This window comes from Stenella coeruleoalba, assembly GCF_951394435.1.
Source record: "Stenella coeruleoalba genome assembly, chromosome: 1".
In the NCBI taxonomy this organism is placed as follows: Eukaryota; Metazoa; Chordata; class Mammalia; order Artiodactyla; family Delphinidae; genus Stenella; species Stenella coeruleoalba.
The window spans coordinates 16,135,504-16,150,180 of record NC_137169.1 but is presented as its reverse complement, the minus strand read 5'-3'; the positions used below and the strand labels follow the sequence as shown (position 1 = coordinate 16,150,180).

Here is a 14,677-nt window from a genome sequence, read left to right as displayed (position 1 = left end):
TTAAAGATGATGACTACAGAAAAAGGAGAATTATTTATTTTCTGAGCGGTGGTGGTTGGTGTTTTGTATTGCCATTGATGTTTGTGAGATCATGTTTTTAAGGAGAAAATTAGAAAATTACTCAAAAAATTTCAAGTGGGCGGTTGACTTTGAAGGTAAGTTTTGCTAGTAAAAGGGTATTGATTTCTCCCATAAGCCTCTTTAATAGCTGGCATGGTGGGAACAAGTATTTTCAGTAATATGACTTCTGGCATGTGACAGTTGGGTGAATTTATTTGGCTAATGACACGGGTTGTTTAGACGTAAATAAGAAAAGCAGTTTCCTGTTTCTGACACTCTTCCATATAAACTACCTTGAGCTGAGAACCGTTAAATTTATCTAATAAGCTTCTCACCTTGGGGAGAACAGTTAAGTCAGAATTAACAAGTTTCAGAGAGGAGAGAAATTCTTTGAAGAGGTGAATAAATGTCTGTGTAAAAGTTCACTATCCAAAGTAGCATAACTCAATCAGTATCTTTCAGAATTTTGTCAGGTATGGAACAGATTGCATAATTTTTAGCTTCTTTTTTCGTATGTCATGGTATCCGTCAGATGCTCCCAAAGTCCTTTTCTTCACCACATCTTTCATTCTAGCTTTTCTAAGCTCTAAAGAATGCAGTAGGAAGTTCTTGGTGCTGTTAGTGATTGGTAGGAATCTGGGAGAGCTATCTTAAATGCCATGTCTTCTGAATACTCAGAGAAAGGAAAATAATAATCTTTATGGAAGAACTATTTGAAATAATTAGATATTGCCTATTATGTGCCAAGCACATCACAAGCCTTGTTTTGTTAAATCTTCCCATCATTCCCACAGAGTATAGATGAGGAAACTGAGGAGATCAGATCATTTCCCACAAGGTAATCTAGTTACTGAGGAAGCTGTTAACCTTTTTTCTACATATCTATCTACTTCAGGGGTCAAAGTGAACCTTGACACGTAAGACCTAAGTTTGAGAAATGCAGATAACTTACTGTAGCTGCATATAGCTGAATAAAATTGAGCCTGACTCTGTTTTTATCCAGTTCCCCTTCTTCTGCAGTAGGAAAATACTTATCAGTCCCCTCCTTAAAAAAATTCTTAGAACTTGTATGTATAGCTGTAATAATGCTTACACTAATGGTATCACTTGTTTCATTAATAAAACTTCACACATTTGACAAACCGTTTAAGAGTATACCTATCTTGTGGAGTGCTCTGCCTCGGAGCCTGAGAACTCAGATTATCTTTTAGTCGCAGAGATTTGTGTCTGTAAACACTAAGCCATTTTCAAAATTAGAGTTTTTAAAATAACCACCATGATAGCTAATGTTTGTTGAGGTTTACTGTATCCCAGATACTGTTAAATGCCTTGAATGTATTAGTTCAATTCTAGGAGATAGTTTCCATTTATTCCTACTTTATTTTTTTAATGATGAGATTTTAGCAACGCGTTGGCTAGTGTGTAGCAGCCCATGTGGTCTAAAACTGGATTCTCAAGGCTTCCTGGAAGGCTGGCAAGTTGGTTACTCTTGTTCTGGTGTGTCGGCAGTTAGAGTATAAAGAGAATGTTATAGATGCAATATTCACTTCACTTCCCTGAATAATGATGTGGTCCTTTGGTACCCCAGTACTACTGCTACTGCATCTGTTGATTTTCCTCCTACCTGGGCAGGGTCCTTTGCTGATGCCTCCTTTGTCTCACCCTCAGGGCTGTGGTACTTTGCTTCTTTATTTCTCTTGGGTTTAAATACTATTTTTATGTTGATGACTTTTAAATTTTTGTAGTTTTAGATCAGATTTTTAGCCAGACCTAAATATTCATTTATCCAATTTGTGTATTTACTTCTCCTCCTGGATTTCCAACTGGCATTTCAGACCTTTTGATTTCCTTCTCACCCCTACTTCAACCTGTTCCTTCCCAGTTTTGCTAAATAATATTGCTGTCTACCTAGCTGCTCAAGGTAAAACATCTGTAAGCCTTTCTTTGATTATTCTTTTCCTTCACCCCTCTACTCTTAGGCAGTAGCAAACCCTGTTGCTTTTACTGTTTAAACTTGGCCTTTTCTCCATTTATTTCTACTGTCCTACTCTCTTCCAGGCCACAATCATCTCTGACCTAGACAGCTGCTACAGTCTCCTAACTAGTCTCCTTATTTCCTTCCCTACCCTTCTCCAATTCATTTTTTCATAAACATTCAGAATGGTCTTTAAAAAATACTATTAATCTTAATGCTCCTCCTCCATTTAAGCTCTACTGTTGTTGCTGTTGATCTTAGATTTCGTATTGTTTACCAGGGCCTACACAGCTTCAGATGACGTAGCTCCTGCTTGAGTTTCTGAACTCTGTGATGACCACTCCCTACATGCTCCCTTCACTCTAGTCTCATGATCATTTTTTAAAAAAAATTATTTTATTGAAGTATAGTTGATTTACAATGTTGTGTTAATTTCTGCTGTACAGCAGTGATTCAGTTATACATGAATATGTATATTCGTTTTTGTAATCTTTTCCATTATGGTTTAATATAGGATATTGAATATATCCTGTGCTATACAGTATGACTTTTTGTTTATCCGTTCTTTATATATAATAGTTTGCATCTGCTAATCCCGAACTCCCAATCCATTCCTCCCCTACCCCCCTCTAGTTTCATGATCTTTGAACACAGCCCTTTTCCACTTCTGGCCTTTGCATTTGATGCCCCCTTCCTAGAATGCTCTTTCCCTTGCTTTTTGTAGAATGGATAATTTGCACCCTTCAGATCCCAATTTAGAAGTTATCTCGTCTGTCTTATCCAGAATACTATTACTCACTTCTTATATCATTCTTTTTACTTTCATGCCATTTTCACCATTTTAATTATCTGGTTTACGTTTTGTCTCTCTGCCCCCAATAGAATGTAAGCACCATGAGTTTGGTGACTTGCTTATTTTATTCACTACTTTGTAGCTACTTATAAAATATTTGTTGAAAATGAATGAATGAAGTGACTAGCTGCTTAAAAGCCGACTGCTTGCATTTGTCCTTCTAATGCCACTTCCCAAACCACGGTTGTATCATATTCTAATTTGGGGGCTAGAAGAGGGAATTAACAGGGATTGAATGACAAATACCCGGCAGGCATCATGCAGAGAGTACTTAGTCTAGTGACTTAGTTAATCCTCAGAGCAATTTATGAATGTTTTATGTTACCATTTTACAATTGAGGAAGCTGCTGTTTAGAGATTAACTATGACTACACAGTGTACTAAAGGCTAAAGCTAGGAATGGAACCCAAGATTGTCTGACTCCAATCCAGAGCCTCTAGAGCACAAAGCATTAGGAAATTCTGTGGTGAGTATGCTTTTACTCAGGAAAGTAGGATTTTGGTCACTTAAAAAAAGGGGAGATGGGGCTTCCCTGGTGGTGCAGTGGTTGAGAGTCCGCCTGCCGATGCAGGGGACACGGGTTCGTGCCCCGGTCCGGGAGGATCCCACATGCCGCGGAGTGGCTGGGTCCGTGAGCCGTGGCTGCTGAGCCTGCGCGTCCGGAGCCTGTGCTCCGCAACGGGAGAGGCCACAGCAGTGAGAGGCCCGCGTACTGCAAAAAAAAAAAAAAAAAAAGGTGTGGGGGGAGATGGATCTTATTTCTTCATTCTTCTTTCCTCTTCTTTTTCACCCTTTCACTACTGTTAGCCAATCCTTATAGTCACCATTCACTCATCCTGCTCTAGGTGAAATGAATCACATTCACTATTCTCTTGGGAATTCTTTATAACTTTCTACAGTCTTCTTAAAACAGGATTTTCCAAAGTTGAGCAATAGTTAGGGAGCAGGGAGGATTTAACATTCCTTTTTGGCTGCCTCGTTGCTATTTAAATAGTGAATATTTGGTGTAGGGGACTGGGTAACTGATAGTAGTCAGAGTTTAGAAGGGGACAGGGATGGTGAATAGAAGGCAACATAGGAGCAGAGTGCAGCTAGCCATATGGACTGGGCTACTGGACTACTGTACTTCAGAATGTTGTTATAGCACATTAAATCAAATAAACCACAACAATGTTTGTCTCAGAACAATAGGGAGGGACTTGCCTGGCAGTCCAGTGGTTAAGACTCCGCAATTCCTCTGCAGTGGGCAGAGGTTCGATCCCTGGTCGGGGAACTAAGATCCTGCAGGCTGCGAGGCGCGGCCAAAAAGCAAAACAAAACAAAATAAAAAACAACATTAGGGAGCATTAGTGAGTCAGTATACTATAGGGAGATCAGTGTGTTTTTATAAATACAAATTTTTAAGAAACGCGCAAATATTTTTTCTTTAGAACAGTAAATTTGTCAGAATGAAAAGGACAGTATGAGATAGTTGACTTTAATATTAATTTTTAGTATTATTGAAGGTGGTTTAATAGGAAAGAGAATTGAAACAAGATATGTCTTCCTGTTTCTTTTAATATGGGTGGATATGTTAAAATTATTTTTTCTCCTGACATTTATTTCTTTTGTTTTTATTTTTATTACTACTACTGCTACTACTACTGCTGCTACTACTACTACTAGTACTACTACTTGAGATTGTGGAGTAAAATTACTTAAGGATTCACTGTCATTGTTACTGAATTAACATTTATACGTGATTATTGGCATATCAGAATTTGTCTTAGTTATTAAAAACTAGTCTGAATTTAAGCCATATGTACACTCTTAATTTTTTCAGATAATACTATTGTTTTATTAATGATAATTTCAAGAATCTCACTAGTATCAGTCTATTGACATAGTACTATAACTCTTCCATCTACCTCATGGATGAATTTAATTACTGTTTGGAAACATAAGGTTTGTGTTACCAGATATTGTATAACTGAGCATTTATAATCTTAAGTGGGTAGTGTTGTACAAAGTATTGGGGAAAACTCTTTTATTAGGTTAAATTAAGGGTAGGCAACCTATGGCCCACTAGCCAGCTGCCTATTTTTGTAAATGAGTTTTATTGGAACATACCATATGCATTCATTTTACATGTTATCTGTAGCTTCTTTTGCATTACAGCAGTGTAGGCGAGTAATTGTGACAGAGACCATATGGCTTGCAGACTCATACAAATACCATGAATGCACAAATATTTACTATCTAGCCTCTTGAGAAAAAGTTTGCTGACCCACGGGTTACATTAACAACTTATAACTTACCGTTGCAAACTTCCATATTATGTAGTTTTCCACCTTCACCTCCTTATCTCCTTGTTATTTTTAGTAATTGTTTTTCTTTCTTTATTTTCATTGATCTATTTTCTGATTCACTGACTCTTTCCTCTGTCATCTCCATTTTGTTACTGATACCACCCAGTGAATTTTTTAAAGATGTTGTATCATTCAGTTCCAAAATTTCCACTTGGTTCTTTTTTACAGTTTGTATCAGTCTGTTGAGGATTTCTATCTTTCCATTCATTTCAAATGTGTTTACCTTTACCTCTTGGAGCATAGTTATAATAGTTGCTTTATGTTCTATGCCTGATAATTCTAATATCTGAGTCTTTTCAAGGTTGGCATGTGTTGATTGTCTTTTCTCCTGAGAATTGGTTACATTTTCTTGGTTCTTTGTATGTCACGTAATTTTGGATTGTGTCCTAGATGCTGTAAATGTTAAGCTTTATAAATTCTGAGTCATTTGGAGAATATTTTTTAAGCAATCAACCTTGTTAGATTTGACTGCTAGTTCTTGAGAATTGGTTACATTTTACTATATTTGTATGCCGAGTAATTTCAGATTGTATCCTGGACATTTAAAATTTTATGTTTTGTATTTTTTTTTAAGTTTTTTTTTTGATGTGGACCATTTTTAAAATCTTTATTGAATTTGTTATGATATTACTTCTGTTCTATGTTTTTTGGGGGTTTTTTGGCCCCAAGGCATGTGGGATCTTAGCTCCCTGACCAGGGATTGAACCCTCACCCCCTGCATTGGAAGGTGAAGGCTTAACCACTGGACCACCAGCGAAGTCCCAAAATTTTATGTTTTATAGATTCTGGGTCCTGTTATAATCCTTGGAGAATTGTGATTAAAAAAATTTTTTTTAAGCAGACAATCAACTTGATTAGGCTCAGGGCTCAAGTTTTGTCTCTCTATGGGGGGTGGTTCTAATCTTCGTTTATTTTCAGAGCTTTTAATACGCTGCTTTGGATCTGTCCCATTTATGTACAACTTTGAGGGTGAGCCTGAACTTATGTAGGTTCATATAAAGAAATAGGGATCCTCCTCCTCTACTTTTCTTCTTTGGAATTCCCCTAATACTCTGGCCCACAAGGACTCTTTCCTCCATTTCCTCTGGCCAAGAAGAAGGGGTTTCTGGAGTATCACAGTGCTCTTTCTTTAATTCTGACCTGTTTAGTATTTTTTACCCCAGTGATTTAAATTAAAATGAAATTCTTATCCTTGTAAAAACTACTGGGAAATTTAGGTGAAAAAATTCAGTGTAAGATTAGATTTCAAAATGAAATGAATGAGAATCTGCATGATGAAATTAAATAGGTGCAAATGTATTCTGTTTACATTCAAATGATTGATTACTTATAGTTATGCCCAGAATGAATCAGACATGACTTTGTGACTATTTTATTTTATTTTATTTTTATTTATTTATTTTGCCGTACGCGGGCCTCTCACTGTTGTGGCCTCTTCCGTTGCGGAGCACAGGCTCCAGACGCTCAGGCTCAGCGGCCATGGCTCACGGGCCTAGCCGCTCTGCTGCATGTGGGATCTTTCCGGACTGGGGCACGAACCCGTGTCCCCTGCATCGGCAGGCGGACTCTCAACCACTGCGCCACCAGGGAAGCCCTGTGACAATTTTAGATGGAAAGAAAACACACATGGACAAAAGTTTATTACAGACAACATGAATGTATTAATAAGCAGAGGTAAAGAGAGCTCACACAATCTTTGTTTGCATTGATAATAAGAAAATTGTGTCCCTTCCACTTTACTCTGATAGGATTATACCACATTTGCCTCTCCACGAGTGGTCAAAAGGAAGTGAGTATTTCACCTAAAAGATAAAGACTAAATAATAAAGATTTAATAAAGGCTAAAAGATTTATTAATATTAACAGTACTCAGATATTTGAAGAGTTTTCCTGTGGAGTAGAGCATACTAGGTATATGGAATTCCTGCATTTGTTGTTAGGTTGACTAGAGCAATGTGGACCTTCCAAGTATAATTTGGTGTGGTTTTCATTGTTGATGAATTAACCATGATTCTTTATTTTGTGAAGTTTTTTCTTCTGTTAAATGTGGTTTTCTTTGTTACCGTTTTTCTAGTGTACAGAAATACTTTGACTCATTTCTAGATACTGTAATTAATCTCCCCTTTGGTATATTGACAAGCAGTATTGATCCACTGGTTTAGTGTAAGTGTCCTTTGGCTTGGGTTTGTTGGCTGTGGATAGAGAAGGATCTTTTCCAGATATTACTGAAGAGAAAAGTTTGTCGGGAGTAGTGTCAAGAAGCTGGCTGGGCAAGTTTCCATGTTGCAAGGTCATTAGGCAGACTTTCAGGAGAGTATAAGATCCTGTATTTCTTTCTGCCATTGAAAGAAATTCAGTTCACTGCATAAATCCAGCTACCCATTTTCCTGTGGGGCACCTGTTTCGCTATTACTGTTGCATAAAACTTCTCTTTGTTTGCTATGTAGATTCTTAAGATGAGCCATACTTCTTTTAAGTCTAGTGGACTACGGGAATTCCCTGGCGGTCCAGTGGTTAGGACTCGGTGCTTTCACTGGCAGGGTCTGGGTTCAATCCCTGGTTGGAGAACTAAGATCCCATAAGCTGTGTGGCATAGCCAAAAAAGAAAAAAAAAAAAATCACTTATCTTAAAAAATAAGTCTATTGGACTAGACCATGATGATGAAGCATTTTGAGTTTATGACTCTTTTTAGCAATATTCTAGTGTCTGGGGATAGAGTAGTAGACAAAGTGCTTGCCCCACCATGAAGTTTTAATATTATTATTTAAAAAATTTGTTTAAAAATTACCTACAATGTTATTCACTTTTTTGATAACAGCTTTATTGAGATATAATTCACATAACATAAAATTCACCCATTTAAAATGTATAGTTTATTGGTTTTCAGTATATTTACAGACTAGTGTAACTATCACCATAGGTTTAGAACCTAATTTTAGATTACTTCAAAAAGAAACCCATATTCTTTAGCAGTCATCCCTCCTTCCTCCATTTCCACCCATCCCCTCAGGCCTAAGCATCCACTAGTCTTTTTCTTTTATACTTTTTGTCTGTGGATTTGCCTGTTCTGGTCATTTCGTATAAGTGGAATTACACAAAATGTGGTCTTTTGTGACTGGCTTTTTTCACTTAGCATTGTGTTTTCAAGGTTCATCCATGTTGTAGCATGTATCAGGACTTCCATTTCTTTTCATTGCCAAATAAAATTCATTGTATGGATATACTTCATTTTGTTTATCCATTCATCAGTTGATGAAAACATTGTTTCTACTTTTTGGCTATTGCAAATAATGCTGATTATGAACATTCGTTTATTAGGTTTGTGTGCACATGTTTTTATTTCTCTTGGATGTATACCTAGGAGTGAGTATTGCTGAGTCATTTAGTGACTTTATTGCTTAACCTTTGGAGAAACTCAGAACTCACTTATTTGAGATATCTAGTTTTCTTTATTCCGATAAATGCAGAGTTTTGCAGCCCCACCATACTGAAGATACGGAAAAGTTCCATCACCTAATTACAGTCCTTCAGTGCCATCTGTCTTTTTAAAAAATTTTATTGAAGTATAGTTGATTTACAATGTTGTGTTAGTTTCTGCTGTACAACAAAGTGGTTCAGTTATACATACGTATCTTTTTCATATTCTTTTCCATTATGGTTTATTATAGGATTTTGAATATGGTTCCCTGTCCTATATAGTAGATATTCTATATATAATTCTATATATAATAGTTGCATTCTATATGTAATAGTTTGCATCTGCTAATCCCAGACTCCCAGTCCATCCCCCACCCCCACCCTTGGCAACCACAAGTCTGTTCTGTATATCTGTGAGTCATTTTCCATTTCGTAGGTAAGTTCATGTGTGTCATATTTTAGATTCCACATGAAGTGATATCATATGGTATTTGTCTTTCTCTTTCTGACTTATTTCACTTAGTATGATAATCTCTAGTTACATGCATGTTGCTGCAAATGGCATTATTTGTTCTTTTTTATGGCTGAGTAGTATTCTATTGTATATATATGTACCACATCATCTTTATCCATTCATCTGTCAGTGGACATTTAGGTTGCTTCCATGTCTTGGCTGTTGGAAACAGTGTTGCTGTGAACATAGGGGTGCATGTATGTTTTTGAATTATAGTTTTGTCTGTATATATGCCCAAGAGTGTGATTGCTGGATCATAGTGCTGTCTCTCTTTAGGTAAACTCTTCCCCAGGCCCTAGCCACTATAATTTTGCCTTTGCCGGAGTGGTACATAAATGGACTCATAGCCATTTTGAGTCTAGCTTCTTTCGCTTAACTTAATTAGCATTTGAGATTCACTCATGTTGTTGTATCAGTAATTCATTACTTTTTGGAACCCTCCTACACTGTTGGTTGGTGCAGCCACTGTGATAAACAGTATGGAGGTTCTTCAGAAACTAAAAATAGAATTACAAAATATTAACAGCATGGTCAGCAGCCATTTTCTTTGTCAATATTGGTCTTTTAAAAAAAAAACAAAACACAAAACCTAAGCAGAGTATGTTTCTGGGTAAATTTAAATGCGACTGTCAGGAAATCAATTTGTAATATGTGATGAGTTGTGTTCTGAGTTAGAAAACCAGAGTCAGAACAAAGGCATTTCTGGCTAAGTGCTTGGAGACTAACGTTTCTGGATTTGTTTAAAAAAAAGAAAAGAAAAGAAAAGAAAGCAATATAATAGTTCTTAGTTGTTAACATTCAAATGGTGATTTCCAGAGACTTTTAGAGCTAAAACACAATGGGAAAGAAGGTATAGGCTTGCAATTCTAAGATCAAAAGAGCTTGGGGAAACGAATTGTTTTCTGAAATTGGCAAAAACTCTGGACAGAAATTTCAATATTCATATATTTTACAGTAGAGATATTAATGTATTTGATTAAGGAGTGCTGCCTTATTAACTTTCTAACAGTGGAAAAATTCTGAATTCCAATAAAGGATTTTGGACCTGAATTAACAGCTCAACATGAAATTGAATTGAAACAAATATTAAAATTGGCTAGTTTTATTTCTGTGAAGTTTTAGTGGCAAAAGATAAGCAGCAATGAAGAAAAAATTATTTATTTATTTATTTATTTATTTATTGTGGTACGCGGGCCTCTCACTGCTGCGGCTTCTCCCGTTGCAGAGCACAGGCTCTGGATGCACACGCAGGCTCAGCGGCCACGGCTCACGGGCCCAGCCGCTCCGCGGCATGTGGGATCCTCCTGGACCGGGGCACGAACCCGTGTCCCCTGCATCGGCAGGCGGACCCTCAACCACTGCGCCACCAGGGAAGCCCTGAAAAAATAATTTTTTAACATATTCTGTTACAGATTCCAAGGTTAAAGTAGGAGTAGATATGTCATAGTGTTTAGTTTTGAGAATACAATTTGTTTTGCTTTTGTCCATACAGAATGACTAAAGTTGTGACCCCTGAGATTTCTGTAGTTGCTAGGTCGGGTCATTCAGGATGTTCTGCTTTTTGGGACATTTTACATGCTTGGTGCCTACATTTGACAGCTTCAAACTCTTGATTTATTCCTGTCCGTTTCATCTTTCATAATAACATGCATTAATCTTACCAGTATAGTTTCATACTTGAGTTTGAGGATGGGCTCTGTCTTTGGTGCCATTTAGGTAAGTAGAAATTAGCTGGATGCTTTACTGTTATCCGCTGAAGGCTCCATTCTGGAATTTGCTTCTCTTACTTATCTACAGTCTCTGGTAGTACAGCTCTAGCCCTTATCTTTTACGAAGCTTTTCCGAGTGTAGGAAAGGGTTAATTTTTTTTAATTTAAATTTTTGGCTGCGCTGGGTCTTCGTTGTGGCACACAGGCTCTTCATTGCAGCGTGTGGGCTTCTCTAGTTGCGGCACATGGGCTTCTCTAGTTGTGGCGTGTGGGCTCCAGAGTGCCCGGGTTCACTAGTTGTGGCGCGCCAGCTTAGTTGCCCTGCGGCATGTGGGATCTTTGTTCCCCGACCAGGGATCGAACCCGTGTCCCCTGCATTGGAAGGTGGATTCTTAACCCCTGGACCACCAGGGAAGTCCCTCACTACTTGTTTTCACTACTTGTTTTCTAATTTGTCAAAATCTACCTTTTGAGGAGGTACTGAGTATATGTCAAACCCAGGGTCAGATATGATTGCCATAGATGAAGAAGTTTCATCCTGGTGGGAGTTCATCATCCTTGAAATGTCGGTAAACATCTGTGCTCAAAAAATTATAGGTCTCCTCTTTCCTTCATGGTGTAAGTAGGAAATGTTCAGATCATTATGTAATGTCCTCATAGATCCTTGGATTTCTCTGACGAATATCTGCCTAATTGACATTTAGTGGAGAGTATGTAGTGAGTACTATAATAATCAGAGTCTACCGTGTTTTACTACTCTTATTTAACCCTCAAATTTTGTTTCTGAAGTTTGTCTTTTAATTTTTTATTAGAAAGAAGGTGGGGAATTAGAATTTTTTTGCATTTATAGTTCTATTTTGGGTTGGCCATAAAGTTCGTTTGGATTTTTTCCATAACATGTTATGGAAAAACGCAAACGAACTTTATGGCCAACCCAATACTTGAGTCTTATTAATTCGGTTCTTACATAGCAGCTGTCTAATCTTGCTAGCGATTATGCTTGTATTTCCTGATGACATAATATAAATCATAGCAGTTTGAAGTACAGAAGTGTCAAGTGGGTGTGCTACTGTATTTCAGTCATGAGATTTGAAAAATAAAAACATTGTGGTCTGGAGCACTGCACATGCATATTACGCTGCTCATTGTTTGAATTAGAATTTTAAGTGGTATTATGAGAAGCTGTTTTCTTGTCATGTTGAGCTGAAAGGGAGGTAAGCATCCGGTGATGTATGCTGGAGATACAGAGCTTGGTGAGAGCTGGTAATCTTAATGACAGGCAGAATTAGGAAGTATGTAGTGTAAGAGCTTTACATGTGTGCCATTTCTTTGAAATTCACCTGTTTCTGGAGAAAATGCCTAGCAGTGCTTATCTCATACTGATTTATCTAGGCTTTTTTAGTGGAAGGAGGGGATGCTAAACAGCCTAGTTGCAAATTACTAAAATACCATTAAAAAAATTGAGATATAATTCACATACCATAAAATTCACAATTTTACACAATTTTACAATTCAGTGGGGTTTTTTTTTAAACCATATTTATGAAGATATGCAACCATCACCACTATGAATTAAGGAGAAAATTGCTCCGTAAAATAAGTTCCCTTGGTTTCATGCATTACGTGCCCAGTCTGCAGTAGTGTGTTCATTTGCCATTGGGCAGGTGATTCAGCCTGGGCCAAGAATTTGGGACTTCTTAGAAGTTTTAGAGTGACACTCCATTGACTCTTTTATGAGATGAACTACTAATTTAATTCTGTCCGGAAGATAGGGGTAACCATATTTTGACCAGGTTGTGATAATGCTTTTTTACTATGCTATAAAGTATTCTGCCCATGGGCGCGTCGATGTAATAGGAAGAGCACTGTCTTTAGAATACAGAAGAAACCTGACCTGGCCTTAGTTAGCCTTGTTAACTTGGGCAAATTACTTCATCTTGCTGCGACTAAGTTTATAGGAGATACTGTAAAATGGTTCATTGAGGACAACATGGTTGGTTAGGCTTGCCGCATGCTCTAGATTCAGATCTCCTGACTTTGTTTTTCAGTTTTCTTTTATAGAGCTATGTTTTTGTCTTAAATATTTTTATCCAAATGGTCTTTTAAGAAACAATTTATTAATCCACAATATTCTGTTGGTAGTTTTCAGAGAGGGGAATAAATGACGTCAATATTCTTTATGTGAAAAAGAAGGAAAAAAGAATGTTTGTTACTGGAATATTGACCAAATATATGATTGCCTCTTTAGAAGTCTTGTAGTTAACAGTAATATTGTTAGCCAGTAAAGTTACTAATAGAAATCAGGAGCCTTAACCTTTCCTAGTAAGGTTAAATGGTATGGCTCAGCTCTTGGGGCCTACTACCGGTGACTCATTTGAGAACTTATTCCCACCTAGTGACAGTTGGCCCTAGCTCGAAAAACTACTAGCAGTTGGCTTTGTAGAAGAAAGAACAGTCTCATATTTTCTACCATTCATGTAACCACAATGCAGAACCATAATTCAAAGAAAGTTTTATTTTGGCTAGGGGTAATCTTCATTCTGAAAGAATTGACAAACTAATATAAAGGACTTTTGTCCTGAAACTTGTTAGGCTTACGTTTTCTACATTGCAAACATATATACAGTTTCTTTGGATGAAGCAGTTCCTTTATGAAATGTTTCAGCTTTGTTATTTCTCAGTGCAGCATTTTAAATCAGTTCTTTGTGTGTAGGGGATGATGGCAACGCATGGAACTGTTGTCTGAGGTTGCTAGTTTGAAGAACTAACTAGAGACTGGTACAGTGTTACTAATTTTGAATGACTAAAGCGTTGGGATTTTGGGTTTTGTTTTGTTTTGTTTTCCCTCTCCACCTCAGTCAACTTTTGCTACTTGGATATAAAGAATTTTACTTCTAAAGATTCTCTTAGACCTCTGCAACTTGTGGTCATGCATATAAAATTATTATTTGCAGCTGTCACTTTTTCTTCCTTACTGTTTCATTAAATTAGAAAGGAACATGATGTGAGAACTATTAAATATTTGTTAGGTTGAAGAAATAATTCTGTCTTATTTTGGGTTTATTATATTTGTAGTCTTTCTTTTAAAATACATTTAAATTATAGAAATACTTCATATTTATGGTAGAAAAGGCAGTTATGTAATCCTGTCATCCAGAGATAATTGCTGTTAATCTTCTGTGCCAAGTCTCTTGGTTGTCATTCTTACAGAGGTAAAATACCACCTTACCAGGGAGAAGAGCTTATGTCTTCCAGTTTTGAAGCTGAATAAAATGATAGCCTTTTGTCTTTTGAAGAATATCCTGACATGTTGAAATATTTTAAACTAAATTACAGTGGAGAGCCTCTTTCATAAAAATGAGGAGTTGGTGGGTAGATATTGGGAAAATAACAGCTAAAAAAGAAAAACAAGGAAACAGTTGTATTCGCAGAACAGACTAGGTCTTTGTCAGCAATTTCCACGTTGATGAATTAGTCTTATCTTTCTGAATATCCTGCTTATACTTCCTTAGTCTTTTTCTCTAGAAAGTAAAGGTAGTAGACTCTCATCATGGGCCTAAAGTTAGGAGGCTTGTTGTATGATTTTTATTTGTTTTGAGTTTCCATGGAATGTTTATCACGGGAATCACTTTTGGAGAGACTGATCTAATCACATTAGGAAATTTGAAATACTTTGTTTTCTAGTTTCTCTGGAGAAATAAGTGTATAACTCCACTAACTGGATGACAAAGCTTGGGTCATTGACAGAATTTTGTAGTCGTAATTTGCTCTTACTGCTAAAGCAGTTCATTTTTGAGTTC

At 36.9% G+C, this 14,677-nt stretch overlaps 1 protein-coding gene across 9 annotated transcripts in view; it reads left to right on the top strand.

Annotated features, from left to right (window-relative positions):
- EIF4G3 (eukaryotic translation initiation factor 4 gamma 3) overlaps window positions 1–14,677 on the top strand; it is a 367,346-nt gene that overhangs the window by 68,978 nt on the left and 283,691 nt on the right. The window lies entirely within an intron of this gene.